General features: G+C 50.5%; 1 protein-coding gene across 9 annotated transcripts in view; it reads right to left on the minus strand.

Annotated features, from left to right (window-relative positions):
• Window positions 1-26,307, minus strand: part of CHST15 (carbohydrate sulfotransferase 15) — an 84,150-nt gene that overhangs the window by 56,229 nt on the left and 1,614 nt on the right. Inside the window, exons 1-2 of one of the 9 annotated variants that reach the window (XM_078344096.1) lie at window positions 25,968-26,058; window positions 2,257-2,434 (exon numbers count right to left, since the gene is read on the minus strand). The exons of 4 other annotated variants lie outside the window; for them this stretch is intronic. The gene's annotated coding sequence lies outside the window, so the exon portion shown is untranslated. Of the gene's footprint in view, window positions 1-2,256; window positions 2,435-25,314; window positions 26,059-26,307 lie in introns of those variants that run through there. 4 more of the 9 variants (XM_035269398.3, XM_078344095.1, XM_008978860.5 and 1 more) reach the window with 4 other exon arrangements.

Consider the following 26,307-nt stretch of genomic DNA (forward strand, 5'->3'; position numbering starts at 1 on the left):
ATTCAGAATCAACTAAAAACCCCAATTCTTTTTTCTTTTTTTCTTGTTTGGTCCCCTCAGTCACTTTTTCCCCTCTTCTACCCTTCAGAAGAGACAAAACACCAGTTACCTATCTAATTAAGTGAGTGCCTCCATTTAATGAGTTAGAGGGATTCACTGGGCTTTACGGGAGGACTAGATGTGGGGATTAAAAAATTAGTCATCAAGTTACCGGGTGTTGGGCTAGGAGAGGTTTGAGTATGGACCAGCTAGGGGAAGGGGGAGGAAGCTGAAACGGGAAGAAAGAGATGGATGTTTCTCAAACTTCTTTAGCTAACATGCCGGCGGGTCTGGGACTGGAACCCAGGGCTGTCCTTGCCCACCACCACCAGGACGTGTCTGTCACTGCTTCTGCATCTACTTCTGTGACTGACCTACAGCTCCTCTTATGTAACTGGATGGGGAAAAAAAAAGTTTACACCGTCCAACGCAATTTGCCATTATCTTTTTTCTAAATATTCGTCAGCTGGGATTATTTTCCCCTTCTGACGACGACACCGTCAGTGACATTGCTGGGAAGTTTTCAGTTGACTTGTTTTTCTGAGGTTTTCACACACAAAACCTTGAGCAAAAATGAAAGATGATGAACAAATCCCAAAGAGCATTCACTTTATAGTTTTAAAAAGAGGTGGAGACCTTTCATCTTAGAGTGGGGGCACCCCCACCTGGGCTGCCATGCACCTCCCTCCAGGAGAGGTGTGCTCCAGCCCAGCTGCAGCGGGTTTCCTGGGCGTTCCCCTGACCAACCAAGCCCAGCCCAGCCACAGCTTTCTGAGACAAAGCCAGGGCTTTTGGTGACCGCACACGCCTTGGGCTCAGCCTCCTCCTTTTGGCCCATTCACCCTACCCCCAACTAGGACCTGAGCCACCCCAAAGGGACCCTGCAGCTGGGGCAGAGGGGGCATTTGCACACCCCAGGGTAACTGGCTGCACTTAGCACTGTGCCAGGCATGCAGCCCCCATCCGAGTGACAAGACAACCGCACCCCAGACCACCCTGCACTTAATGCTGGGAACCCCAGGACTTCTTCAAGCAGCATACTTCAAACTCTCTTAAAAGTCTCTTTGGATCACAAAGAAGAGATAAGGAATATTTTTCAGAGGTAACATGAAGTCCAGATACTGATCTCCCATGAATATTTTCTGGCCAGTAATTCACATTCACATCATTCATTGAAATCTCTGGCGCCTTCTGCACTTATTCAGACCAATTTGCTCAGTGATCAGTGCACGCGCACATCTGTCCTCTTCCTAAGGCGTGCAATCCAGTTGGGCGTGGAAGCCACTAGGACAGAAGCTCAGATCCAAACTGAGGCGCTTGAGAGATCATGGTGTTGAAACCGCTCACCTCCCAGATAAGGACCAGGAGCAGGCCACCCGCCCCAAACCAAGGTTGACTTTCAGGTCTAAGAAACAGGGCAGTTGGAGACTTATTTTGCATATTGGGCAATTAAGCTTATAACTGGAAGTCTGAGCCCTCAAGTACTTTCAGACACTGAGTAAAAAACGAAGGTTTGTTTTGTTTTGTTTTGTTTTGAGATGCATCCATGCTCTGTCGCCTAGGGTGGAGAACAGTGGCACAATCTCGGCTCACTGCAACCTCCGCTTCCTGGGTTCAAGTGATTCTCCTGCCTCAGCCTCCCAAATAGCTGGGATTACAGGTACACCCTACCACACCTGGCTAATTTTTGTATTTTTAGTAGAGATGGGGTTTGTGATCCGCCAGCCTCAGCCTCCCAAAGTGCTAGGATTACAGGCATGAGCCATCATGCCCAGCCTAGAAACAGAAGTTAATATAATTTCCCTCAAATAGAGTTGAATTTTCAAGTTTCATTAAAGGTTGTGTCTGAGTGTGCAAAGTGAAAATGATACATTGAGGCAATTATCCAGATACTTAATGTCAACCTCCCAGAAACTTTGCCTCAATTAGCGAAATAACTGAAGCAAAAAATGAGCAAATGGCTAATTCCCGGAATAGCTGGCTGGAGCTCTCACCTGCTCTGAGGGTCAAAGGCAGAGCCAAGGGGATGGTGGAGCCAGTCCGGACCCTGCAGTGGTTTATGTGCTGACCATTTGGGAGCAGGGTGGTGGTTACCAGGACATGGGTCATCTAGACAGCTGGGGTTCTCATCTTGGCTCCCTGGCCTGATGCTTAGCCTGCCTCAGTTCGTCATCTGAAAAATGGGGATGATGTGACAATATGTCAAGGACGGAGCACCTGGGAAGCGCTGGAATCGTCGGCAGTACTCCTCACTACGGGAACCTCCATTGTCACTAGTATTCCTGTTTCCACTTGCTCTTTGGTTTTTCTAGCTGCTGAGCCGGGTACATGTCTGGTCTGGTCTGTGTCACACACTTCCACATTTCCTTCCAGCATCTCCTGGAGGGCTGGCTTGCTGAAATGCATCCAAAATGAACGACTTTACTGTCTGTTGCAATCACCAGTCCTTCATATTCAAATCCGGAAAAAGATCAAACGCATACATGTTAATGTCTTCTAAGTCAGCTGTGAAAAGCATCAGTATGCTCTTATTCAAAATTCTGCTTTAATATCCCTGTTCTTGAATTTAAAAAAGAAGTCAGAAAGGAAAACAGTTAGGTTTAAAGTAAGACCTCATCTTGTGAATAAATGTAAAACGTTCTATTTTAATAAGAAACACAAATTCAAACAATTAAAAGGGGATCATGTTTACTTTAGAATGTTTGGCCTTGTGGTATTTTGGGCCCTAACTACATAAAGAAAGCATACAAGGAGATCATCTAAGCTAGAAGTAATCAGCACATGCTTTAGCACGTCTCTCTCTGGGCTAAGCTGAGGTCAGATGTGAATCACACAGGACCAGCAGGATGAGAACTGCCTCTCAGATGAAGAGGGCAGTCCCCTGTCTCTGCACAGACATCCATCAGCTTAGCATGCCTCCCCAGAGGCCTCTCCCCAGGATGCAGGTCTGTGCTGCTAGGCAAAGTTGCGAACTCCCACAACCAACACCCTGTTTGAGTTCCTACATCCTGTAGTCCTCCTGAATATAGAAAGGCTGGGTTCAACTGACTTCTGAAGGCTCAGCTCTAGTACAAATCAATGCCATACAGATCATAAATATAGCCAGGAAATTCAAGAGTCTTGCAAACTTCAAGTTAGTTCCTGCTGTTTGGGGGCTCACCCCACCATTGGCAAAATGGCACAGATGGAAATGGGGCAGAGGCGCCATGAATAGAGTAACATGGCAGGAATCATTGGGGCCAGGCTCGGGGAATTTGGGACGGGTAGTCCAGGGTCTCTGGCAAATCTCTGAGTCATTGAGATGAGTGAGCCTCAAAGGGTGACACAGAGGTGAGACACAAACAAGCAGAGCCACGTGCAGGGCCTGTGGCCCGGGGAAGGCTGAACAGGGATGGAGAGTTTACAATTTCATGGTTTTAAAAATTTGAGTCACTGACTTTAAATAGGTGAGGCAGAGCAGGGGACCCAGAAAACAGGAACAGGGCTCCTCCATGAGCCTCTGCCACAGGACACCTAGGCAGAGGCCAGCCGGAGCCGGAGCCTTCCCAGCCAGCCAGCTTGTCCCTCGAAGAAGGTCACAGATTTCTCTCTCACTGCCACACTTAACCATTTCTGCGCTCCAGGCCTGACCAAACCTAATTTATGTATGCATTAGGATCCATGATGTGGAATATAATGAGGGCAAAGAAGTCACCCCGAAATGGGAGTTCCCCGGAACCTAAGGTACAACTGTGCCTCCCTTCAGCTGTAGAACTTTGGACAGGTGGTCCTGCCCCCATTTCCTGGGGATGTGCAGAACACGGTGATGTCCCCCCAGCACGTTGTCAGGAGCAAATGGCATAGCCTGGCTGTGTGAGGGCTTTGTAGGGAGCACACAAAGACAGGGCTTTTCTTTGCAAAGGAAAGCAGTTGCAGTATTGTCCGAGAAACAGTTTCTGGAAGAAAAAGAAAAATCCACACTTACAAATCTGGAGTAAAAGCATGATGTGGATCTGCGGTTCCCAGCCACTCCCAAGCCAGAGGCCCCCCTGGGAATCTCTCCCAAGGGAAACACATATGTCCAGCAACAGGGGGTGTCACTCCAGCAAGGTCAACATGAAGGCCATATTTGTCCATCAGATTGAAGGAGCATGCTCCAAATTAACCCCTTCAAGAAACATTATTAAAGGCCTACGGTGTGTCAGGCCCAAGCGTCAGGCAGCAGTGAACAAAACAAGTCCCTGTGCAGCTTGGGGAGGCTTCCAGAAGCCAACGAAGAGGGGTGCAGATGACCTCAGAGGGGCTGAGCGTTGTGGATGAGAACCTGCCGACACGCTACCCGGCTCACCTGCAAATCCCTGCCCTCCGCCACCTCCAGGGCCTGCCCTTCATGGCACTGTCCCCGGGGTCTGCTCCAGAAACAGGGGGGCAAAGGCTGGAGGCAGAAATAAAATGTAATTTGCTTTCTGGGCCACATTCCTGAAGCTTAGTATTTGGTGCTGCTGTCTACCCCACTGGGGGGGAAGAATTCGATTTGATTTGATTTAATTTAATTCTAATTTAAAGGCCAAGTTGTCACCCTGACCAGCAGCAGGCCAAGTCCTGCTTGTGTGAGATGCAGTGCAGCCCAGGGTGAGACAGGCTCAGCTCTCTCTTCCTAGCCAAGAGCATTAGAGAAGATTCTCATTTCTAAGGCACTACCTGGAGGGAACTGGCGGCTTCTCTGTTTTGACAAGGTACCCAAGGAGCCGGACGGGCCAGCCAGAGCCCAACAGACCCATCACAGGTGGCCTTGAGGCCATCTGTAGGGCCAGGTGTGTCATCAGCCTGAAACCCTGCTCCCTCGTGAGCCAAACAAGGGCCCACAGCGGGGGCTTCTCTCCTCTCCTCCCACTCCCTGGCACTGAGCCAAATTCCAGTAAGAAAGGGAGAAGCCTCAGAGCAGCCCTGGCCAGCCATAAAACAGCGTAAGCCCACACCTAGGTTAAATGCTCCAGGTGAAGTTAACTTTCATGTAGTTCAACTCAAATAGACTCAAAATCACCACTTCAACATGTAGTCAGTATAAGTTATTAATAAAAAATGTGCATTTTTCTCACACTAAGTCCAATTCCAGTGTGTATTTTACACTTAGGTCCATCTCAATTTGGATGCTACATTTTCATCTCAAGTACCCGAGCTGTACCTAGATTTCCTAAGACTTAGAGTTGGAAAAGGAGTTATGGACCCAAGCTGCTCCAAACCTTCTTAAAAGTTTTCTAATAACTGAATTAAATATCTGCTTTTAAATTTAAATTAGTTAAAACGAAATGAAATGTAACATTTCCATTCTTCAGCCATCCTAGTCACGAGTGTGACCACGGGAAGCAGCAGACACAGAGCTTGTCCAGCTCTGCAGAGCTTCCCGCACGGGCTACCCAGGCCAGGGCTCCCAGAGCGCAAGATCTGTTTCTTAGTTCCTTCATCTCTCTCCTCACCCAGTCTTCCAGCAAAAGGCCCTGGGAAGTCACTGCCTCCCTAAATTGAGTAAAACTCACCTAAGGCAATTGTTATAAACAGCTTCCAAGCCCTGCCCGGATTTATTGAATCTACTTGGGTAAGGGGAAGGCAGCTGGGCAATAACCCCGGCTAATGGTCACAGATTTTCCTTCCTTCCAAGTCTCCCTTATCCAGTCACTGCCACTGTGGTGAGTGACAAATTTGACAGAGCCAGGGCAGGACACACCCAGCTGGGGCTCTGCTGCTCAGGGGCAGTGCAGCGTCCTCTCTCCTTCCGCTTCCTGTGTGGGCTGGGGACACCAGCACACCTGCACTCAGAGTGCTTGTGAGCACACAAGAGGCTCAGTCAATGTCAGCTGCCTCTCTGGACCCCTCATCATACCAAGCAACAGCTTTTGGCACAAGGAAAGTTCTTTCCCCATCTAGAACACCAGGTGGGAAGTCTAAGGGGTGGGAGCAGAACCAGTTGGTTCTGAGACTAGACTGATCTACAAATAAAAACCTTCCTTGACTGAGCCATCAAATAGTGGCAGCTCTTCAGCCCTCCAAGGAGAAAACCCCAGGCCAGCTACCAGGCCAGCCACTTACATCTCAAAGATTCACCTGGAGTCTTTGCTTCACTGCATGCAGGAACCCAAACCATGGAGACCAAAATGCTGAATGCTGGGCTCTTCTCAGACACCAGCCAGCCCTATCCCCAAATTCAGAAACAGTCTGGCTTCTGGTGAAATGTGACCATATGGGCAGAACCCCAGGAGGGAATCCTTCTGGGGCATTTCAGGAGCCTCCCCTCTTCGAGGTCCCAGTGTACCCATTCAACGCAAAAATGGCCAGGTGTTATCCCCCGGGTCTTTTCTTTTGGGAAACTTGGGCAGAGGACAAAGGGGAGTCAGTCTCACCCTACATTTGTTCCAGGCTCTTATTTTATCTTTCCAGAGACTCATATGCTGCTGATGGGAATGCTAAATGGGTAGAAATGCTTGGAACACTGGCCTCATTACTGAATCTGGGCATACTCATCCCCAAAGACCACAGTTCTACTCCTAGCTACGTGCCCAACAGAAAGACATCTACATGCTGATCAAAAGACATGAACTAGAACGCTCATCGTACTATTTGCAGAGCCAAAAACTGGAAATCACAGTGTCTACCCACAGTAGAGCAGATAAATACAATTCAGCTGCGAAAATGAACAAGCTCCACCAGGGAAGAATCTCACAAATGTAATAAGTACCGAGCAAAAGAACCCAGATACAAAGGAGAACAACTGCATGATTCCGGTTAGAGATGGCACAACACAGGCAAAACCAACCCAGGCTGCGGAAGTCAGGACAGCAGTTTCCCTTGAATGGGGGCTGAGAGGTGGTTAATGACGGGAACGGAGCTGGGGGGTTCTGGGATGCTGTCTATGTACCTGATCTAGGTACCGGTTGCAAAGGTGAGTTCTGTTTGTGAAAATCCATCAAGCAGCACATTAGGATAGATGCTCTTTAGTGCATGAAGCTTATACTTCAATTCCTTAAAAGTTCACCAAAAAAGAAAGCTAGATCGATGGTGGTCAGTTTCTGCCCCATCAGAAACCGAGGGAGAGGCAAAGGGCTCAGCGGTCCTTCGACATGCGCATGAATGAGCCAATGAAGCCTGGTCCTTGCGCCTCGACCATGCAGGCGAATGTTCTCCCATCAGACAACGCCCATTTCCTTTCAGAGGCGCCAAACCAAAGCTCCTCTGTTCGTGCATTTTAAAATGGTTACCAGAGCTCGTAACCACTTAGGGCTTATTTTACAACCCGGCTCTCAGTCAGACGGCTAACGACCTCCAGTTGCCAGGTTTGATGGGTTTTCAGGGTCTTAAATGGCTCCCCCCGAGTGGACTCCACCAGGAGGCTGTAGATCCTCCCCAGCCACGTCCCAGGCCTGCTCAGCTTGGCAGCCATCTACAGGCTGGGCACACACAGGCAGGGGAGAGGTCTCAGGTGGGAGCTGTAAAAGGGATGTCTTCCACATGGTCTTTTTAACCTCTTTCCATACAAGACTTTCTCAGAGCAGAAGTGGGTGGATCAGCGCAAGCTCAAGCCACTGGTTGCGCCCCCAGGGAAGGTAGCTTTCTCCCCTCCCAGGATCTTTCCACTTCATCTCTGCAGTGCCCTTCGGGCAGGCAAGACACCAAATACTTGCACGGCTGCTGATAGACAGTTTCTACTTTGCAAGTTGCTTCAAGAATTTCTCAAATCTCTGAATAGAGACAGAAAATCATCAAGTCCCCGGAAGCCTGGAGGCAGTGAGCAGGAGACGCTCAACAGAGTGTGCCACCCCACTGCAGAGGGCACAATTCGGGTGGCAGGCAGGGGTGGGGGCCCAGGTGGGAGCACTGCCCAGTTGTGATCATCAATCTAGTCTCCAGAAACAAGGATTCTAAGCTTTAAAATGAGAACTCTGGGTCCAGGCACCTCATTGGGGATTTGCATAACTTCCCCCTGCACGCCCAACGCCATCTCTGCATCTGCAGTCTCTGCCTCCTCTCCCTCCCCACAGAGCTTCCTCCACGATGACCTGGAGCTTTCCAACGCACCCCGCACCTTTGCTAAACTGGACCCACATCAGCAAGCTCATGCTAGACCACTTCCCGTTCATCCCAGCTCATCCCAACTGAAATTAAATGATCCTTTGTCTAAGTGTTTCCACCTCATTCACCTCCTAGACTCCAACCTCCATGAAGGCAAGACCTGGCCATGTCTCCGGCCACTGCCTCCCAGCAGCCAGGGCTGACTTTCCTTCTGAATGCGGCTGTGCTAGGCACAGGGGTGCAGGGTGTGGACAGGACAGATAGGCTCCCGGCCCCCGCGGAGTTAATGATGTTCTGCAGGGAGGATTGTTTGGGACATTCCTCTTTTCATGTTTCTCTTTCTCTTTTGTGTATCAAGATTTTCCCCCCAATACCTTTAAACCAGACTTATTTATTCAAGTTCTCTCAGACTCCCACATCAGGTAATATAAATATTGTGAAGATTTTTCCTATTATTTTCCTTTGAAAGTGAAAACAATGACTGTGGATATCTTTTATTTTATTTTTTATTTTTTTTAAGTTGGGGTTCCACCATGATGGCCAGGCTGGTCTTGAACTCCTGACCTCAGGTGATCCACCCACCTCGGCCTCCCAAAGTGCTAGGATTACAGGCATGAGCCACTGCAACCGGCCAACTGGATATCTTAACTGGGAAAATAAATAAAGCCAGCTCTTGCTCGAACATGAAGGTGCTGTGTTTGTCATTCACTGAATAAGTTAAGAACAGGCTGCGCATCCCCATGGTGGGGAGGGTGCAATCCCAGACACCCAGGTACAGCACAGACCTCTCCGGAACACATCTGAGGCTCCGAGGGAGCAGCTGTGGCCGCTGGCACTGCGGGCTTCCTGCCCTGCTCTCGCTCTCACCAGCCAGGAGGTATAAAGGACAGTTTCTTTCTTCAAGTGTCTCAGCCCATTCAGGCTCAGTGACTTGTGACAATGAGAGGAGAGCACAGCATCCCGCTCCCTTTGAGCTCACATCTCCAGTGACCTCTGTACAAACCGAGGACAAAGGGAGGAAAATCTAGGCTGTGCAGTCACTCCCCCAAGACGCTGCTTGGAAGACATCTGACTTGGGCAGCTCTCTCCTGATGTATTCAGAGCACAGGATCCATCCCCCACACTCCCTTCCAATAAAAAAGTAACTTTAATGCTCATTCAAGAACCCCCCCTTCCAATTTAAAACCTGAAAAGTCCAGCTCTCCTTCGCTGGAACGTCCCCTGTCTTTGGCAGCTGGCCCTGGATGCTCCTCTCTCCCTCTCCACTGGCAAAGGGAAAGGGGCACCTCTGAGTCAGGGCCAGCCTGCGGGGAGGGAACAAAGACTCAGTACAAAGACATGCTGGGCCCTTCCAAGACTCTTGCTCCAGGAAGAGATACTTCCTGGGTGGGACTTTATTTCCTCGCCAGGATACACTGTGCCCCCCTCAACTTTGCAAGGTGGCATTCTCCAGGATCCAGAATGATGAGGATGACCTACAGCGGCCCCTGCGGCCCCTGAAATCCTAGAGTGTCTCCAGGAGCTTTTTATTCCACTGGGAGGGGGCAGAGCTCACACAGAGCACATCAGGGATGAGAAGCCAGGGGAGATGGGCTTCCCCTCTCTTGGGGCTGAGCCACAGAGTCACAACAGATACACACATTAACCACACAGAAGTATGGAGAGCCACGGTGTGTCCCTCCTTTACATCTTGCAGTGAAAAATCACCAGGACCTGAGGCTTCTACACACACATAATGTAAAAGGGTTTCATATTCAGGTTTTCTCTTCTCAAAGCTGAGCTGTCAAGACAGTGAGTTTCATTAGAGAATGTTGGTCCTTGTCCGGTCTGTTCTGAAGAGCCCAGAGGTAGAATGTCCCAGATTCCTGATGCGTGGAGACTGAGAAAGCTACATGAAATCTACCCAGCAGCCGTGCTGATGGGTCCATGAGTTAGCTGATTCCGCTCAGCCGGCATTTCCTAAGCGTGTGCTTGGGTCAGGCCTCCTGCCATGCCGCTCCCAGCACACCAAGTGATTCAGCTGCAGCCCATGCCCCCAGGGAGTTCACAGTTCACACAAGTTGCTGTAAATCACATTGGTCTAGGATCAACATCCTACAAGATTCCACAGCCAACTCCAAGGGTGTGGACCCATGGGCAGTGACACAGGGCCCTTTGCTCAGAAACACCCTACATGAGATGTATTGTTCTGCTTTCCCTATTTTTTAATTATTAATCATTTTTAATATGCATTTCATGTTGTGCTGGGTCTTGCAAATTATATAGCTGGTCCTGGAGATAACTAAAAAGTTACTTCATCAGGATTAAAGGAGACCAAGAACACACCCAGAGAGCCGTTCTCATTCCTGGTACCTGTTAGAGCCAAAGAACAAACAGACACTTAGAGAATGGCATTCCGCCCCAGGTTTAAGCTCATCTTGAGTTTAAGCAGAGACCTTTCCTAAGGCATGTCAGAAAGAGAATCAGAATCTTCCATTCTATACCAGGAGTGAGGCCAGCAAAGGCCGTTTCCATGAACCTGTCTATTTTAAGTCTAATCTCAAACAGTATCTTCTCTAAAGCAGCTCTGCCTGAGGATTTAAAAATATGAGGCCCTTTAATTCATCACGCTAATGTGATTACACATTCATCCCCAGAGTCCAGGCCATCCCTTAGGCACTCAAGCAGAGGCCTTGTCTGTGAAATTTACGAGCCTAGGCTTATACTCTCTCAGCCCCTTTAAATGGGAAAATCTACCTTACTGGAGAGATGTGCTCCATCCACCACCTAAAGAGAATATGGAGTCCTCCAACCAGTGCCCTGCTCTGCTAGTTTCTGCGACTCGTCCCCAAGTTGCAGTTTAAACACCATTTACAAACAAACTTAATTTTACCCTTCCTTTGTGGAGAATGCAAAATCAATTAAGTATATGCTGATAATGCCCTCGCATCTCGTTCCAGTGGCATCTCACAATTAATGCTGCCCATGAGGCCGAGCGTGAGCAGCTCACACCATCCTCGGGTTATTACAAGCATCACTCGGCTCTGGAGTTGAACACAGAGGGAGGCAGGCACAGCTCGCTACGTGGGGATTCCACCTCTTTCTAAAATCAGTTTGTAGATGGTTTAATTAAAACACACCAGAGCATAATTCAATTGGAATTGAGGGCTGTAGAAATTTTCCCAACCTTGGAAAAATTTCACTTGGATGTTGCTCGGGTGTTTCTAGCTCTATAGGTAGAACTGTTTTCACCAATAAAACCACCTGCACTCAGCAAGGTAAGGAACACAGCAGATCTCACACAAGCCTCTTGCACTGGAGGTAAAGAAACGGAGACTCAGTGAAGTCAGGACAGCCCCAGGACACAGAGCAGTCACGGTGCAGACCAGAGCCAAGGAGGAAGCCCGGCAAGGTAAGAACAAGCAGTCCCTGGCTTCACACTGCCTAGATTCAAGGCCCATCTCTACCATTGAGCTGCAGGAATGTGGGCAGCGTGAACTGCTCCGAACTCAGTTTTTACATCTGTAAAATGGGGGCATTAACTGTATCTACCTTGAAGGTTGCCGAGATAAATGAAATAAAGTAGAGAAAGCCTAAAGCAACTAAGTGCTCAATGTAGCTTGGTTTCTGTTATCAGAACTCCAGCTCCCCGGGTCTGTCCTATGAACCAACTACAAACTACTTCCTTTTTTTTAAGATGGAGTCTTGCTTAGTTCCCCAGGCTGCAGTGCAATGGCACGATCTTGGCTCACTGCAACCTCTGACTCCTGGGTATAAGCAATTCTCCTACCTGAGCCTCCCAAGTAGCTGGGACTACAGGTGTGTCCCACCACACCTGGCTAATTTTGTATTTTTAGAAAAAAAGGGATTTCATCCTGTTGGCCGGGCTGATCTTGAACTCTTGAACTCATGATCCGCTTGCCTCAGCCTCCCAAAGTGCTGGGATTACAGGCATGAGCCACCGCCCTGGCTGAACCAAACTCCTTTCTAAGGTTATTTATCTCTGAGAATCTCTCAGATCTGCAGAAGAAGGCTACCTGCATGTGCACATCAGAGGTGACGCACCCGTAAAGCACCATGCAGGCCCATGGAACCTGTGAAATTCATCCTCTAGTACTAGTTGAACTTACAGAAACTAATTTTAATTGACTGACAATGGGAGGGATTGAAACATCATCTAAAAGATGAACAGCAATGCTAAAACTTATGAAGTTCTAAAGTGCTTCTAAAATGCTATAGATCCTGGGTTTAATAAGAAGAAGACGGTCTGCAGCTCAGTGAATGGTATTATACCAGTGTCAATTTCCCGGCTTTGATCATGTCTGAGGAGGCATAAGACCTGCTCCCTGTGGAAAGCTGGGTGAAGGGTACACAGGGACTCTGCACTCTTTTTGCAACTTCTTGTGAGTTCAAAATTATTTCAAAATAAACAGTTGAAAGAAAAGTATGAGGCAATACATAGGAGTGCCAAGAGATTGCGGGGACTCCGAGCGAGCGTCGGGTCTCAGTAAGGACTCGGAGCGAGCGTGGGGTCTCAGTAAGGACTCGGAGCGAGCGTGGGGTCTCAGTAAGGACTCGGAGCGAGCGTGGGGTCTCAGTAAGGACTCGGAGCGAGCGTCGGGTCTCAGTAAGGACTCGGAGCGAGCGTGGGGTCTCAGTAAGGACTCGGAGCGAGCGTGGGGTCTCAGTAAGGACTCGGAGCGAGCATCGGGTCTCAGTACCGACTCAGAGCGAGCGTCGGGTCTCAGTACCGACTCAGAGTGAGCTTCAGGTCTCAGTACAATCACAGCCTCCAGCTGTGGGGCCTCAGGTGACTTGGGAAGAGATGCTGAATGGACAACTGGGATGATTCTAAACCAAACTATTCAGGAAAAAAAAAAATGCAGAGAAATTTACGTTTTGTCCGCCGTTTAACAATTAGTCAACAACATAAAATGGAGATGTATATTACTGCCACAACTGCTCATAAATATTTATTGGGAAAACTTTGCAATGTGACAGAGGATCGCTTTTAAGGATGTCTGGGGGGACCAAAAAGAGATTTAAAGTTTATGACAATAACTGATAGACACCATCTGTTGAGGCGCTACTGTTCGTCAGGTTGACCAGCTGGTACCTTGGGTGTGGTTTCCACAAGGGAAAGCCTAGCATTAACAGGTCATTAAGAAGGATGGGCTTTGTGTGGTATGGAGCAGTCTGGGAGTGGACAAGGTTCAGAGCATCCTGATGAAGGACCTGGGAGGCCAGAGTGCGGCCCCATGTGGCAACCACGGTTACAGGTGACAGCCGGACCCAGGATAGGGAGGCAGCCTGGGATCCATCCCCTCACAGGTAGGGAGGTGGCGGCGACAAGAGGTCAACCAACAGCAGAGCCCTCAAGAAACTGAGGTTCTTACTGACAAGGGGACAGAAACAGCTGGAGACAGCACCAGGAGGGAGGAAGAAGTTCCCCTTGAGAGGGCTCAAGTCCTGAGCAAGGGCCAGTCTTGGTCAAAGCCAGGTCAAAGCAATGCTTAAAGGAGAGCCCAAACCAGCAAGCAGCTCTCCATGCCTGTCCCTCTCCAAGGGGTCCCCTCTCCAGGGGAACTGTCACCAAATTCAAGTCAACGGCCTGTGTTCACCTCTGGGAATTCGCAGTCCTATTTCGGTCTTGTTTTTATGAGTGTGGTTTCAGCTGCCCACCCCAAGACGTCCCCCCTCAAGCATGTGCTTACATAAAAATAACTCTGCCTCCCCAGCCAAGCCCTAAGTGAGACGACAGGGACCTTGGGGGTTTTCTTTGTATTTTGCTAGCCCTGTTTTCTGAAACTCTGCAGCAGCTGCAGGCCAGCGAGCATTGGACAGGTGTTCTTCACCCGGGGACGGGATGCGGAGAAGGCAGAGCTGCAAATGACAGCACAGAGGACGCAGAAGAGAAGAAAAGCAACCCAGGCAGCCAATAAACTCTCTCCCGAGCATAACCGAATCCCATTCTGTCAACAGGCTCTCCCCTTGGGGTCCTGGCACTGACAGTTCCCTCCTTCCAAGCATCAGACAGCAGCACCTCTTCCCATTCGAGGATCAGCTGAGATGTCACCTCTGTGGAAGGCCTTCCCTTTCTTCAGCCAGTCACTCCAGCACACGGCCCTTCTGCCTGTTTGTTCTCTGATATTTGCGACCCTGTCTGCGCCGAACACTCCCCATGAGAATATGCCTTCTGTGAGGGCTGGGACCCTGTGTGTCTAACTCACTGCTAGATCCCCAGATCCCAGGACACCATGGGGTACACAGCAGGGGCTCAATAAAGAGTTGTTTTCACTGGAGTGTGACTCTCGAGAGGATGTGCAGAACCTGAGTCAGAAGAGTTGAAGACGTCGCAGGGCCAGGCTCCCAAATGTTCTTCACTATTGAAGCTGAAGGATTGGGGCAAGTCACTGACCTGCAGGCCTCCGTTTCCCATCTATAAAGAGATGGTCTGAAATACCCTCGCCATCCCTGCACTATGGGCCAAAGTTTTCAATTATCCACTGTACTCTTTCCTGTTTTCCTTTCACCCATCTGTCTGCCAATCATTCTTTCCCATGGGCTAGGCCTTGGAGATGCCACCTTGAAAAAGACACATTTCCTGTTCTGACGAGACAGATAACCTTCCAGTGGCAGAGACAGAGAGGAGGCAATTCTGCACTGACCAGCTATCTGTCAAAGAAAACTCCTGGGCCTCCAGCCCGGGCCACTGCGGGGATGAGAATGGGGTCCTTCCCAGAGAGAAAAAACACAGATCTAAAATCGCACTGCTGCTACAGAGTGACGAACAATGTGTGTTAGTTACAACCAGGGAATCTGAACATGAAACTCAAAGACAGTCACAAAGTCTCATCACTCATTCCTGAGACCACTGTGCTAATTATCTGTCCCTTGTCTTTGCCATGGGAGAACTGGAAATTCTCATCAGAAGAAAGATTACAATCACTGCTAAGTTCCATCAGTGTTTCTTAGCTGAAGAGCTTAACAAATGCACACATCACATATGCACACACATGCACGCATGTACACACACACATGTGCACACAGGCAAACACCCAGCATCCCTCCCTGGAGATCTGATGAAACAGAGCTGATGTAGGACCAAAGTTTGTGCTTTTCTTTTAATAAGCTCTGTGGAGGTTGCAAAGCAGTACCCATGATTTACAGCCACTGAGTTTCTGCCAAGTTTACTTCTTGTTACAGCTGTAAAGGTGCATCAGAATATCAATGACAATGGAAACATATATTCATGAGGATTTTAACGGAACTTTCCTAAGCACAGAGAACACTGCAGCCACAAAACACTTTTATCTACTTCATCCAAGCTAAACGGTTCCTGGAAACATTAAGCCCTGGAAGGACCAGCCTGAGGACACGGCTGCCCGCTGGGACCACAGCCCCAGGCCATGCAAGAAGCCTGGCCCCAGGAGATCTCCCCACCTGGCCTCCACAAATTTCTTTCAATGCTTTCACCCAGTGTACTCGTGAAAAAACAACTTCCTAATGTATGCTGGAGTCACAATCACAGCCCCTCGCTTACCCGCTTGGCCAGATCAGATAAAATTTCATTCTCTGAATTGGTTCCTAATTTCATTATTCCCCGGATAAGCAGCCGGGCCTCCCATCACTGCAGGGGAGAAAGAACTAGAAAGACGCTGGCGCCACAAGTTGCAGTTCCTATTGGGCAACTGGTGGATGGGGAGATGTCTGGGCCGTCGACATCAGATGGACACTGGATGGACAGACAGATGGCTGAAAGGAAAACAGGCAGGAGGACACTGGATAACTGAAAACGCTGACGCACAGTCACATTAAAAGAGGGCAAGCTAACCGCCATCTTTTCACCCAACCCACCTTAATCTGCTGCCCCAGCCCAGTCAAGAAGGCAACCTGGGGTTTCACTAGGAGTTTAGGGAGAACGTTTGGAATACTTGGATTGTAACTCTAAAATCCTAGATTCAATCCTGTCTCTTTATGTGTGGCCTCTCTGTTCCCCAGCATCCCCATCTATAGAAAGTGGCTGAACCATGTTCCTCCCAAGGCCTTTCCAGCTCTAAAATTCAGACAGTTCACTATCTCAGCCAGGATCACTGCCTCGGGGATCAGGATCCCATCTAAGAACAAAGCCTTTTCTAGGGCCAGGGAAAGAGCTTTTTTTAGAAAATGAATCTTATTATTAGAAGAAAGTGAAAATACCTCATAAAGCATAACCCTAGACATGGAAACAAAGTCCACACCCAAAGAAGCTTGTACACAAATGTATATGGCCACCTCACGCATAAGAGCCAAAGGTAGAGAAAAACCAAGTGTCTATCAGGGGACAAACGGATCCACAAAACTGTGGTCCGTCCATACAATGGAATATTATTCGACCATGAAAAGGAATGAAGCACTGACACACGCTACAGCATGGATGAACCGTGAAAGCTACACAGACTGAAAGAAACCAGTCCCGAAAGACCTCATTCTAAGTGATTCTGCTCATACGAAAGTCCTCCATAGAGGAATTGGAATGGACAGAGACAGAAAGTAGATTTGTGGCTGCTCAGGGTTGGGGGGTACCCGTGGGAGAATGGGGAAATAAAGGGGTGATAGCTAAAGCATACAAGATTTCTTTTTTGAGATAAAAGAAAGTTCTGAAATTAGCTGTGGTCATGGTTGCACATATCTGTCAATATACTAAAAAAACATGGAATTGTGTCGTTTGGGTGAATTGTATGGTGTGTGAATTACATTTCATTAAAAGAAAAATAGATTGAACACGTTCTTCAAAAGTTCGTTTCACAGTTATTTTAAAAAATCAGTTGACAACTTTGAAAGACACACATGCATATCCTTCAACACCCCTGCAGCTTCCTCAGTGACCCAACCGGTGATTTCAGGGAGCAAGTCCTCTCATCCTTCCATAAACCAAAAAACTGCTGACTCAAAAGTGGGCAGGCCTGCATTCTTCTATTGATTTGTTTCCATGTTAACAGCCAAAAGCAAATTTATTTCCTACCACTCAAATGGCAACTGGAGCTCCATCTTCCTTCCAATATATCATTTTTCTTCTCTGAGTCAAATTTTGTACAATGCAAAAGATCACTGGATTTTCAATTGTCAATCAGTGAGCAAATGATTTTTTCTTTTTCCTTTCTTTCTTTCTTTTTTTTTTTTGCCTGGAAGATATTTCTGAGGAGACACTCACAGTCACCCAGCTCCCACTCTCCTCATATCTAATTTCTCATAGAAACTGCTATCGAGTGGGTATAAATAGCTTTTCAAAGTTAGGACGACACCAAATGTCAGGCTGATACTGTTCTCATCAGTTGGAGCGTCCTTTCTTTCCCTCATTTATTCCCACTGAGAACTTTCTTAGGCTAGTTCAGCATGTCCTAAAAGCTGCTATTTCCTCCAACTTTCACAATAATGCACTTGGATCACTGACCTGATGCAATCCGCCCTTTCTGGGATCAGGAGACTCTCGGCCTTTCTGGAACATACTGTCTTTATTAAAAAGTGTGACGGCTAATGAGAAAGGATCGCGCCATCATGGGTCAGGCTGGAGATGACCACGGGCGAGGCAGTGATAAGCCTCCACAGTTCAACACACCCCAGGCTCGTGGGAAGACGATCCTCCCCAAAGCTCCCGGTATCTAAGCCCACACAACGTTTCAGAGAGGGTCCCCAGGCAGAGAGATGTCAGACACTCTGAGGCTCCGGAAGCTGCATCTTTGCAAGGTAAAGCTAGGGAAGGAAAGATAGGAGAGTCCCTGCTGTTCCCAAGGAGTCCAGTCCTGAGGCATCAGTGCTCAGCGGGATGGAGGAGGAGCTGACCCTCCCAAGGGCGGGGGTCACATGATGGCTAGGAAGCAAGCACAAAGGAGGCTCTTGGTACCAGCCTCTCAGGGAGCCACAGCTGAGGGCCCAGGACCCTCCTGGCTCTCTCTCATCTGCCCTTCATCCTGTGATGAGACAAGCAGGAGGCTGCCAGTTTGGGGCCCACCTGCATTCGGCCCTCCTCTGCAGGCCAGCTGACCTCCACGGCCCAGCCCTCTCCATTACACCCTCTGGGTTAGAAGGTGTCCATCGAAGGCCACCCAGAGAACCTTAGGAACAAGCTCCCCCATGCCAGGGGAAACGGCCTGCCCAGCTCCTGCTGCCCCACCAAGCCCCCCACTACTGAGAACAGGCCGGGGCCAGACCAGAGATGGCATCCCACCCACAGCAACGGTTTGACAAATCATCTGGTTTCTTCCTCACAGGAAAATTAAATCTAAACAGCCCCTAAGGAGCCAGTGGAGGAGGACACCACACAGAAGCCCTCACAGCTCACCTCTGACCGGGACATGAGAACTTCCTGCTCCCTCCACCAGATGACAGAGAGGTCCCTGAAATCCCCAGACATCTTCCTACAGCACCAGCAACTCTGGAGTCAAGGGTCTGGCAGAGGTCAGCCAGCTGCAGCCAAATCCCCACCTGGATGTCCAAGAACCAAGGGCAGAGAAGCCAAGCCCCTGCTGACCCACAAGACCTCGGCCCAGACTCCTCCACTCCACCGCCCTGCACGGCGGCAGCGACCAGGCAGAACTGTCAGCAGTGCATGGAGAGACGCAAGCCCTCGGCCCACACTCCCTGCCCCGGGGCAACCCCGCTTTCTTGTAATCCTGGCGGTCCCTTCCGTGCACGAAACAAACACGATTTGGTGTGTACATTCGGAAGACTCTTTATATATACAGGTTCACAAAGAAGAGAAAATTAATCCTCAGTAGACCCATAGTCTGATTTGGGGTTTGGAAATTATAGTCCCTAAAAATACACGCCAGGACATACTTTATATTTTTAATGCAAATATTTACATTCCAAACAAAGGAGCATGGAACTCGAAGCCAAGCTATTTATACCAGCTATAAGAAACACCAGCAGCCTCCACATTTCTCGCCTGAGTAGATGGCTCCGCGTATACTCCTGAAACAACAACGAAATTTCCATCACATTTTCCCCTAAGGCCCTCAAGACACAAAAAACTGTTGTTACTACATTTTAATGGCCCCAAAACCTAATGCCAGGAAATCTAAGATTATTCCATGAGGCTCTCAACTCCTTGAGAAACTGAGTGACAAGTGTAGCCATCCTGTGCCACACTATCAAACTTAGTGTTCCCATAACATCTCCAGGAGAAACTAGCGTTTGGAATAATCATTTTTAACTGATGTATTCATTCGACAAATGGCAGTCACTGGCCACTAAGTGACAGTCCGGCTACATGACTGTGCCGTGAGCCCCCAGACACCCTCCTCCTGAAGAGAGGCTCACCAGGCTGGGACAGCAGCTGCACCCAGGAAACTGGAGTGCAGCGCAATGTGGGGCAGGTTCAAGGTTGAGAAACACGATGGAGTGGAATGCAGAAGCTCAGAGGAGGAAGGCTCCACCTGGATGGGGGAGGCAGGTACGGGGAGGAGATGGCAGGAATGACTGGCAAAGAACTCCTGAAGGCAGTGGTGGGGGGGGCGCTCAGTGATGAAATAGACAGGCAGATGCAGGGGCCTCCCCCTCTCCAGTGGCTGGGGAACCCAAGTGCAGTCAGGTCCAGGCCTGGCTGGCCAGGTGTCTCATTGCAAAGACAGAGCCAGGTCGGACCAAGACAGAGGAGGTGGAGAAGCTGCTGCAGGCCCAGGCTAGGAGTCAGCCACTACCTCAGCTCCCTGTGCATTGTGTTCAAGTTAGAATGTGACCTTGAGATCCATGGCTAATCATTATCTGAATTCGGCTCTGCCAAATTTCCCATGCTCCACCAACAAGTAGGAAAGAGATGTTCTTCTTGAATTTAAAGCCAGATTATTTCCCAGAGCAGATAACAACACCTATTTCACACACTGTGGCCACCTCTACCAAGTACAGACCTAACAGATGCCCCTGACCACCCACCCAACATGGGCCTGGCGCGGGGCCCAGTGTAACTTTCCTGTTGCCTATACCTGGTGGTGTCTACACTATCCTAGGACTGTGGAAGGAGGTCCTGGAGGTGACAGCCCAGCCCTGCTTTCCCCAAGGCAAGGAGGCCCTTCCTACTGCAGGCAGCCGTCCCGGAGAGGCTTCTCCAGCTCGTGGGCGGTGGGGTGGGCGGATCTGCCTGACTGCCCCAGTTCCCCACTCCCTTGCCCACGGATTCAGCCACATTTTCTGACAACAGCTACAGTTGGAAATGGCCATCACACACGGATTTCCACCTGCCTTCCTCCTCCTCTATCTCTCCATAGATTAGACCTGGCCCAGAAAAGTGGGGTTCCATATGGGGAGTGCCCTGAATCCCAAATGGTACTATTTCAAATACTCAAGCCACCCAACCAGGTAGAGATCACTAACCCCATTTTACAGATGAAGAACCCGAGGTATAAGCTAAGCCACTTGTCCAGAGTCACAATAAGGGACGCAGCAGCACCACATGAACTTGAACCTGAGACAGCATGGATCCCAGGCTCAACCCACTACCTACCCTGCCCCACCAGGTGCCTATGGGATCTAAGACCTGGGCTAAAAGAACCTCCACGTCATGAGCACCAAACGTTTGGCTGACCAGAAATGTGAAGATCCAGGTGAACTTCCCGCCATCAACGTGAGTGAGATGCCAGGGGCTAGAAAAGGGAACTCAGCTGCCCAGACCACTGTCGTGGAAGCGAAAGATAATATACACATCTTACACCTCTCTCGACCTCTTAGACTCTGAAACGCAGGCTATAGCCTCCTAGCAAAGGTGCTGTGGGCCCAGTCCCTAGGGACAGCTACCTACAGGGACACAGAAAAGCAAAAGCAGGACAGAACCCCCCCTAAGATAGATCCAGGGCCACCCTGGGAGGGACAGGATCAACACTTCTCCTTGTATGCCCTCCCCCTTGGTGGCCACACCACATCTTCTTGACCACAGGGAGCAAAATGTGTCGGTCAGGGGCATATTCCATTTCAAGAGAAAATGCTAAGCCACCAAGTTCCAGCCTATTGTCAGAAAAACATAATTGTGCCTGGCCTGTATATCTAATTATTTGCCCATGTTGGGGTATTTTCCAGGCACCTGGGTGCCTGGGCTGTCTGTTTCAATATTTTTACCACAAATGCAATTCTGGAACGTGTCCAAGTTTCCATTATAATGATACCCTCTGCTTTTGAGGATCTGCCAGCCTCACTTTCTTCAGAGATCTAAAAGGCCTGGGCCACAATGAGTTCTAGAAATGTAAAATAGGCATCAGGGAGAGCCTGTCAAAGCCAGGAGCCCCCTCAGACCTTCTCAGGACTCTTTTGAGCTGGGAGCAGGGTGAGATGTGACATTCACAAGAGAGCCACACCAGCACATTTCTACCTAGAGCCTCGCGGTCTCCTCTCTCTGGTTAATTGCATCAAATATGGGCACAGCAGAGCCGCCCCACAGCCTGGCTGCAAGGTCAGCTGAAGGGTCTTGAAGGGTAGCTGTTTACCAGCATCCTCCCTGCACAGATGAGGAGACAGAGCCCAGAGAGTGAAGCCACCACCCTAAGGAAAACTCGCTGGAGCCAAGGCTTCCAGGAGCTCCTGCCTATACCCTTTGAGGTAGAATATACTGGAATCAAATATGGAGACATGCATGGTGAGGAGCTCCGGGGCTAAAGAATACCACCACCACCCGAGCCAGTGTTTACTGAGCACTGACTGGATGCCAGGCACTGTGCCAAGCACTGCCAAGCAGGTATTAACCCTTTAAAAAGACACCCGCTCTCAGTCCGGGGCTGAAGTTGTCCCAGAACCCTCCAATCTCCAAGTCGCTACCCTGGGCTCCACTGCACTTTGCCGAGCCCCGTAAGGTGCCTGTCATCGGCGTTATGTAACTCTGACTTGCACAAGCTCCACCTCGCCCACTGATCTGAGTGCTGTGCTCTGTGCTGAGCGCTGACTCTCTGCCCCCAAGCACCTGGCTCAGGGCTGCACCTGGGGGAATGCGGAAACGCTGCAGGTCCTGCAGCCGACGGTCTCCGCTCCTCCCCATCCCTCTGGAAATCAGCAAAGAGGAGAAACTGCTTCCCACTTGCCACCTCCCCGCAACTTAACCACTTGCTGATTCACGCTGCCTCCTCCTTCTGGAGCCACAGTTGTTATTCTCCCCTCACCCCCTTGTTTCCCTCCTGCCTCCACCGTCATTCCCCATTCCTCCCTCCTGCACAACCGGATGGCTAACAGCTTGGTGTGTGTCATCTCTAACTGCCTCCCAGCCCTCTAAGGGATGCGAAGGGATACACCTGTGTGACCTGCCTAGCACAGGGCCAGCTTTAAACCTATAGGGACACAGCATATGACAGCTCTTGAGATGAACTGTCTTCCTCCCCAACTCCCATATTTACAATTTAAAACTCTATACTGGCCTAAATGGACACAAAACCTTTATGCTTCTTCCTGGACACTCCTAACTAGACACCTAGACTGGGCACACTAATGAGATAACTGTTTCCTTTATGCTCAATCTCCTGCTGTGGAGACACAGGTCTAACATAAATCATTTTGTCCCAGTGCTTTATTTGAAAGGAGAAACCGTCTCAGTAAAGAAATCAGACCCTCATAGTGGAGGCCAATAAAGAAATGCCTTGTGCAATGGAAACATTCAGTCTCCCAACACTTAGCCAGCTAAGTGCGAACATGATCTCCGCATTCACAGCACAGGAACAGAGTGACCCTTTGAAGTAACTTAATCTCATACCTGAGCATCCCCTTTACAGACCAGAAGGGAGGGAGGCTGCATGATTCTCACCAGTGACTGAGTCACTTACAAATCACAAGCTGCTAAAGAGACGTCCTCTGGCTGATTGCTCAGATCAATGACACTCCCAAGTCAGCTACCACTTTTAAAAACAGTCTCTGCTTTTAGAACGTAAGACAACTCCTCTTTCATACAAATGCGCTCTAAACGGCATCTCTGCAATCCTGGGCCTGCAGAGGCCCCAGAAATGGGGACAGGGCCTGAATGTGTTGATGGGAAAAATGAGAGCTGCCAATTACAGGGAGTGTTCACTCATCTGGAAGTTTCTAAGAGGCCAGCCCAGCACAGTGCAGATGAAGGAGCTGGCCAAGAGCTGGAGATCAGAGACCATCTGACTTTCGACATACTGGCTATGTGATCTTGGGCAAGCGTCTCCCAACTTAATATCATACCTGAGCAACCTCTGCTCAGGTGGTGGGTGCCTCCCACCCACTGCTCTGAACCTCAATGTCCACACCTGGAAAAGGGGGCTCCTCACACTCCCCACCACCAAGTCCACCCTCCAACCCCCACCCCTGCTCCCAAGCCTTGCTTTGCTTCACTGCCCTTCTGGGCTCTTACAGCAGCTTCGGGGCCATTTGTCTGTCTACATGGCCAATTCCACCTGTCCCCCTCCCATGAGGGCTGGGACCCTGCCTGTCCTATCCCTCCCAAATCATCCCAGAGGCTCAGCTGCGGGATCTATTTGGTGAAAGGAATTATATGAAAAGTTTCACACAGATGACTTTCCACATCATGGTAATTCATTCATCAGCTGCTGAATGAATGCATGACACATGAGTACCTGAAGGAGCTCTGTCCACCTCATCTCCAGCCTGGGGACCTGGCTGCAGGTAAGATGGGCACCCATCAGTTCTCAGTCTTTGGGCCCACAATGGGTGTGGCTCCTGTGCCCTGGTCTCTGATGCTATGACACCCTTCCCAATATATGAATGCTGGGCCAGATGCCACGCTTCAGACCTCCTGGAAGCGCACCCACCCCATCATACTTCTAGAATTTGAGCCCAGATTTAAATACCCAGGCTGGAGAATCCTCTCCAAAATTCACAAGACCTGTCAACTCTGTTTTCCCCATACCTGGCCGGAGCTGAGTTGAGGCTGTCCCCTGTAGACTGGCATGTTCATCCTCACCTGTTCAGGACAGCCCTGGGGTCTCCCTCTTCTCCCCAGCCCCCTCCACTAGCAGGACACCTTCCAGCGGAATTTGAAACGGCTTGGACCACCACAACCCAACACGAATCTGCAGCTTCCCCTACCGCAGACTCCTGGGGCCCAGCCAGTTAACTCAGAGCTTCTTCTCTGCTGTTTCTCAAGACCCAAATAAGTAGAATCTGCTTCCTACTCTACCAACCTTTCCTGAAAACACTTCTTCTTGACGCAGGAATTAATCTTCTCTCTTCCAGGCATGTGAAAAATCAAATGCTTCTGACATCTCAGAAGCATTTGATGGCCTGGGACAGCAGCAACCAAGAATGACAAAGGTGTGGAAGGAAGCTGCAGCCCTCGCAGCAGCCACAGCCACTGTGCTGGGTCCCTGGCAGCTGGGTCCCTGGCCAGAGAGTGGCTCACACATGGGAGCTCTGCCCATCCAAGCACGGCAAGGCACACATGTGACCACTGCGGGCAGACCTGCCTGCCACCCCCCTGTACAATATCCTGGATGAATTACCCCTGCATGCTTCAACTACAAGCCAGCTCACTGCAATCATGCAATGCCCAGAGGAGAGAGATGCAAAGACAGGGCTGGACACCTGCAGAGAGCCCCTGAGCTGGCTCTCCTGGGGAGCTGGACTTTGGAGGGCAGCGTGGACCTGCAGCTCCAACTCCAGCTCACCTGTGCACCCACAGGAAGGCAATGACAAGCCACTTCACCTGGCCAGCTCAGTGTGTCCATCCAGGAGGTGGCAAGAAAGAAAATCTTCTGACAGTTCCTCAGGATTTTGGGAGAGAAAAACTTGCCTAGTAAAAACTACCTACTTAGAAGACATTTTTATTGCTATGCTACTTTGAATAAAATCATATAGGATCTATGAATGTCTTCATGTATCAATCAAGAGATCCTGGTTCAACACTGAGTTTGTAGAATTAGTAAGTGCCATGCACTGGAAGGGAGGGCTTCTGATTTTGCAAGGTTGTGGGTCAGGGGAGGAGGAGCAGGAAAGCAGGGGATGGATAATGGTCCAACAAGGTCCAAGGAGGGTCCAGGAGAAACGGTGGGCAAAGCTCTAGGCCTCAGTTTACTTCATGGCCCCTCAGAGGGTGCAGATGCCCTCCAAGGCCTTTCTGCCCCAACACTGGGTGCCTACTCTAACCCACCGAGGTATCCCACACCACTCAGGAATTGCAGCTGATAAAGAGGGGCTGGGGGCACTGCTAGGTCACCCAGAGGCAAGGTGAGCCGCTCTGCTCAGCCTCAGGCTTGCCACATCCCTCTGCGGGGCATCCCGGAGCCACACTTCATTCCCAAGAACTCGGTACCATCAACTTACCCAACGTGAACAAGGCGAAGGTGCCCAGCTGTCACAGCCGCTCCGCGCACGCCGGGAGACTAAGTAGGTCCCCCGCCCCCAGGAGTTGGTCCCAGCCCGCAGCCTGGCCGCCTCCTTCGCGGACTTCCCTACGCCTGGTGCGGACGTCCAGCCGCCAGCAGCCGACAAACCAGCCCCACAGCCTTCCTCGTCTATACCCGCCGTTCCAGCTCCGCCAGCCGGCCCTGGACGCCGGGCAGGCGGGCAACATGGGCACCCGGACCACGACGGGGCGGCCAAGCAGCTGTGGCCAGGACCCGGGCGGCTCCGAAGCCTCAACACGCACAACTCCTGCGCATGCCGGCCAACTGGTTGCCTGGAGGAGTCGGGAAAGCGCTTCCACCGCTCTTCATTCATTCATTCCCACAAAGGCAAGGTTCCCTTCGCCCCGGCGCCTCCATCCTGCCATCCCAGGGGGCCAATTGCGCCACAGCTCACCACCCAGCCACCCACAACCACGGCGTCCTATCCCCGGCACACACAACCCAACAGACTCGCATTCCATCTCTACTGCCAGTATCGCCTCCGCGCCCGGGCCGCTGCCACCCGGCTCCCCAGCTTCGCCACCCCGCAGCCCCGGCTCCCCGCCTCCAGCCACAGCGCGCGGCTCAGACCTGCCTCGCTCGGCTCGCCGCGCCCAGGCCAGCCAGGGACGCCGCCGCCGCCGCCACCACCGCCGGGAAGCGCCGGCAACTCCCGAGTCACGCCGCCTCCCGAGAAGCGGCGGGCGCAGGGAGGGGACAGCAGTGGGGGCGGGGCGGGGAGGAAGGAGGCGGAGGGGGCGGGGAGCAAAAGTTCACACCGCTCTGGACTCAGCCGCGCCCCCTTCTTTTCCCAGGCCCGCCCCCACGATCCCCGCTCCCTGAACCGGGTGCCACCGGCATCTGCACCGGAGAGCTCTGTCCTCCCGCCCGGAACGGCCACAAGGCTAGAGCTGGGGTTCTGGAAGCGGAT

The sequence above is a fragment of the Callithrix jacchus genome, chromosome 12, assembly GCF_049354715.1.
Source record: "Callithrix jacchus isolate 240 chromosome 12, calJac240_pri, whole genome shotgun sequence".
In the NCBI taxonomy this organism is placed as follows: domain Eukaryota; kingdom Metazoa; phylum Chordata; class Mammalia; order Primates; family Cebidae; genus Callithrix; species Callithrix jacchus.